This window comes from Canis aureus, chromosome 30, assembly GCF_053574225.1.
Source record: "Canis aureus isolate CA01 chromosome 30, VMU_Caureus_v.1.0, whole genome shotgun sequence".
NCBI classification, from domain to species: Eukaryota; Metazoa; Chordata; class Mammalia; order Carnivora; family Canidae; genus Canis; species Canis aureus.
Window position 1 is genome coordinate 17,591,731 of NC_135640.1, and position 5,339 is coordinate 17,597,069.

General features: G+C 34.4%; 1 long non-coding RNA gene across 1 annotated transcript; it reads right to left on the bottom strand.

Moving 5' to 3' along the window:
* Positions 1–329: 329 nt before the first annotated feature.
* On the bottom strand, positions 330–2,345 carry LOC144301595 (uncharacterized). The gene is made up of 3 exons (XR_013368358.1): positions 2,205–2,345; positions 940–1,104; positions 330–823 (listed from the first exon to the last, which is right to left on the bottom strand). It is a non-coding gene; the product is annotated as an uncharacterized LOC144301595 (long non-coding RNA).
* Between the last annotated feature and the right edge of the window lie 2,994 nt (positions 2,346–5,339).

Below are 5,339 nucleotides of genomic sequence, written 5' to 3' on the forward strand. Positions count from 1 at the left end.
TGTTCTAAGAGTTTTAATCGACAATTTTGGGTCCAATATTTAAGCACATTTAGATTACTTAGAAAACTTTCAGAAGAATTATGTTTTCTCATATTTCACACTTTAAAACACTTTACCAGCCTCTTAATTTGTTCTCACTTTCTGTTCTGTTTTTAAGGCATTGTGGAATTACTGGTTAGTCCAAACAGTATGATGCCTGGTAAAATATTACTTGCTCTGGTTGTGGGAATTGTTTAAGAGTTAAATAATATTCAAATAAAGACATTTATCCAAGCATCTAAATTTATGAGTAACACCCATATGATTTTTCAGCTTTACTAGAAGCCTAATCTTTAACCCAAAGAAGATGGAGACCTGGTTTCTCATCTTTCTTACCCTTACACATACCCATTTCCAGAGCACTGAAGTTCCAATGATCATGGCAGTCTGCATTGTGTTGCATATTAATGTTGTAAGGAGGAGATGCTCTCAGGTATATTAGGTGATGGAAGTTTCTGATAAGGATAACTTTGAAAGCGAGGTAATTCGGGAAACTGTTCCAGTCCATCCAAATGTGAATGTATAGCAGCGTTATGGAGGGCAAAACAGCTCCTTTCTTCATGATTCAGCTGGTTTCCAGAGCCAATAGTTTTGGTACTTCTTGTCAATGCAGAGCCCTTGAAAGATGACCCGTGCTCATCTTTTTTGGTATGACTTATTTATACTTTCAGGAGAGAAGAGCTAGCTGAGTCAATGTTGTAATATTACATGGACCATCCTTTATAGGCAGTCTCTGACTACATTCCCATAAAGCTGGTTGGATCCCATTAGAAGCAGTTTATGCCTAAAGGTCAAGGGAAAAGATCAAAAAGGTTTTGCCTGTTTCCAGGTGAAATTAATAATAGCTCCCAATTTTACTCTTAGAGTTTTTCCAATTAGGATGATAAATTGCAGTATTACCTGAATACATAGTCGTCTTTGCCTCGAGCACTGATTTCTGCTCTTCGGGCCAGGGTCATGTGGCACAAGATATAGTTCATTGGAAAAGTGTTGCCTGAAGTCACTTTCTCAGGAAGTTGTGAAGCACAGGCATTTCGAGTTGTATGGACTGCCAATTATGTAGGCCTTAGAAGAAAAGAAAAGAGAATTTAAAGAAAAAAGGTAACTTTAAATTCAAGTTCCTACCTTATTAGTTTAGTTTTATCCACTAGATATAGTATTTCTTTAATGTATTGTGGAAAAGAGAATATGATTTTCATTAATACGGATATCTCAAAGCTAGAAAAGAATTTAAATGGCTTGCCTGTATTACATTATAAATATTGGAGAAAATTCCAAAATTAGAGCTTCAGAGATGGTTCACTCACAATTTCTTATGCATAAATGGTAGATTGAGTCTTCTAATTATCACTCAATAATAATTCACATCACTGCTTAAATGTATGGGAAGTAGTTATCTTTCCATCCAAGTCATTACCCCAAATTCTCTTAAATAATCATATCTTTAGATCTTTAAATACTCTTTTCTCCACATTAGTCCTCTATTATTTTAATTGAATACAGTTAACATAGCAAATTTTGGATTGCAAAACCTTTCTTTCTTTCTTTTTCCCCCTCAGTACAGGTTGAAAATGAACAATTATTTAAGTGACTGAAATATTTCACTCAAAGAGATTGAGTGGCACTGTTTTTCAAAATATAAAGGTGTGTTTTTGTTTTTGTTTTTTAGAGTGAACTGTGATGAGCTTTTTGCCAAATTCTAAGTAAAATACTTAAGAGATTTAATTATAATTTGAAGCATTTTGTTTAGAATAATTTCATGAATCCTGATATCAGGATAGGGTCCTAAAAGACATTTGTGCAAAGCCTTTTTTTCTGCAAATCATTCATTTCACTTATGGTGTTTTGGATATCATCATGCTGAGTTGGGGGGCAGGGAACATAGCGGCCACACTGCTTTAAAGAGAGAAAGCATAGATAGCCATCTTTTGGGATGCCAGGGTGGCTCAGTGACTGGGCATCTGCCTTTGGCTCAGGTTGTGATCCCGGGGTTGAGTCCCACCCACATCAGGCTCCCTGTCTGCAGGGAGCCTGCTTCTCCTTCTGCATACATCTCTGCCTCTTTCTCTATGTCTCTCATGAATAAATAAATAAAATCTTTGGCAAAAAAAAGAAATAGCCACTTATTTGGTTGAAAACGTCCTATGGCTCTGTGAAGGACATACTTCTGTTTACCAAACCCCATTTTACTTTTCTTCTCTAGAGTACAAAGGAAAGAGTAGGTTTCTTAGCTCTAGAAGTTAGATGGCATCATATAATAGTTCTGGCTAATGGATGTGATCAGAAATGCTCCAAGCCGCTTCCTCTCAGAGTCTTCAGGAGTCAGTGTACCCATTCTCTTTGTTCTTCTTGTCATAGTAGTGAACTATGACATGGCCATGAACTGAGAGAGCAGGGCCCCAAGGCAGAAATAACCAGGATTCCCAAGACTCTGCTTATAAGGAGCTATACTGAAGTAAAATAGGGAGAAATAAAATACTCTCTCTACGAAGTGAAGAGGAAATACTTTTATGCCATAAGTCATTGAAATTTCAGGGCTCATTTGCTCCCATAGTGTAATCTGACCCTTCGTGACTAATATAAGGAATATATGAAGCTTAGTTTTGTAATTTAACTTTCTGACTTAGTGTAGTCCTTGTCGTACCTCAGATGCTTTCCAACAAGTACTGAGTGAGCTAATGTAGAAAAGACATGAAATTAGTCTATCATACAAATAATTTTTAATCTGACTACAAGGTGGAAAATGGTCCAGAGCCTGTAGAATTATTTTAGCCACCAAATATAATCTGTAGGTATTCTTATGAGAGGGAAATGTCTATTATATTTTATACTTTGTGGCTTAAAAGATCAATATATAATTTTATAGTTCTCAATTTTTATTTTTAAAGTAATGATATTATTTAACTAGAAAACCAATTAAGTTTCTGTGACACAGAAGCTCAGCCTAAAAACATTAAAGTGTTCACCTTACAGAGATGGCTGTTACATCCTGGTTTGCGTGGGGCAGTCTCCGTTTATGCACATTGTCTGGTCATTTATGATAGCATTCCCTTTCATTCAAAGATTGGGAAGAATTGGACAATACATTGTATCATATGACCATGAGGTGAGACTGATCAGTGTTAGTTTGGAAGACCTATTGTGTACAGCTAGACTTCCTTTCTCAGTGCTGGGGAATATATCACTGCATGAAAATAACATTATATGGAGATGTTAGACAGATGCCTAGGCCAGCCCACAAAAGATTTTAAAATCCATAACTGAGCTACATCATAGTGATTAATAGATGTAAAATTAAAATTTATAGGTTTTTGTGGATTGGCTCAGGCCCTAAATCATCATGTATATAAAATATTGCATCAAAGGAAAAATGTGGTCTAGTTTCCAATTACCAAGGAATTTTAGAAATAGTTACTATTTCATTCGGGCATAAACAGTGGTTTTTAAATGTAGCTTTCATTATTAGTAATATTAATATTTTATTTTTTATTCTGGAAAAATTTGAAGATTTCAAAAGTGAGTAATAGCATATTAAACCACCATGTAGCTATTACCTTAATCCAAGCAACTATCTGCCAATGGCCAGTTCTATCCTGTCTATACTCCCATCTAATTATTTTGAAGTAAATCTGGACATCCTATGACATCCTATCATTTCATCCTACACATTTCAGCATTCAATCTCCAAATGAAAAGTACTTTTTGATAAATATACTATTACGTGGTTTCCATATAATAATATCTGTTTAACAAATACTTGTCAAAATAGATTTGGGTTGAAGTTTAACATTGGCATTTAGCTACATTAAAATGGGTACTATCTCTTGGAATAACAGTCTCCCCATTTCAACTTTATCAGAACAAGTTACCTTTAAACATTCCAAAAGTAAACTCTAAATTTCCCTTTAGACAATTTAGAAGTATATGTACACACTCCAATCCAGAGATCAAGGAGCCGTGAAGATATGTTCTGCAGCTGTCTCCCTTTGAAGTTCTTTGCTCTGACACTTCAGATAACAATAGAACTCGGGGTTCCAGAAAACCAAGCAGCTTGCTCTTCAAAGAAGAGGTGAATATCTTAGGTTTACAGGTTAACTTTAAGAAAGGTAATCCTAATAAATAGAATGTATGGAGCCCATGTTAGGACTAAAAAATGCTTTTTATTGGCTTGTTTGCTGAGACTAGGGAGAAGCAGCATGTTAAATGAACCTTATTTTCTTTGTGCAGAAGTCATTCCTGTGTGATCTTTTAATATACTCTGCTGGATTTGTAGGAAAGAAGGATTTCCTTTTCCATTTCTTACTTTAGAATGTAATTAAATCACACCTCTAACTTGATTAGAAAGAGAAAGCCAAATGAAGTTATTTTTTTAAAAAAATTATCAATTGTGTAATTGAAAGAAAAAAGAGGAGAGAATTAATTTATGTGGTACAGATTGCATTTTTAGTAAAAGAAATTAAGCAGGTTGCAATAGGCTGTTTATATATTGTACCAATTTCCTTGAATTTATAAGTGTGTTTTGTTCATATTAAATGATATAGAATGATTAAGAGGATAGATCTTGGGCTGCTTATCTGTGGGGGGCATTGGAAATAGGGTTTATCTTAATTGAATTATTAGTTTTCTTGTTTTTTGTTTGTTTGTTTTACTTCTTGTAGCAGTGGCATGTAGGTGGCATTTAACTTAATTCAAACATTTGATTAAGATCCCAATGCAGATATAATCAGCATATTAAAAGGAATAGTCCTGTTCCTGCCATTTAATAGAGTTGTATATATCTACCATATAACCTTAATTTCCTAATTATGTAATGATATTTATAACATTTAACCTGTAAAGATACTATAAGGGTTAAATGGGATCATTTATGTAAACAGACTTTTTTAAAAAATCAGCTTTATAAAAATATTTAAATTTTATTTTGTTTTGACAAATCCATACAGTCATAAAACCATCACCACAGTCATGGAGCTGAAGGTGACTAGAGGTTACTGACTACAAAGGAGCACAAGGCAACTTGGAGAGGTAAGGAGAGGAAAGGTTCTTTCATTCAGAGAACATTTCCTTACCTTTCCAAGTTGCCTTGTGCTCCTTTGTAGTCAGTAGGCTCTACTCACCTTCAGTTTCTATCAACCATTGATTTACATTCTGTATTACAGTTTAGCATTTTCTGGAATTTCATATAAATGGAATCATACAGTATACAGTAATTTATGTCTGACTTTTAAAACTCAACATGGTGCTTTTGAGATCATCCACATCATTGAGGGTATCAATAGTTCATTCCTAATTATTGCTGA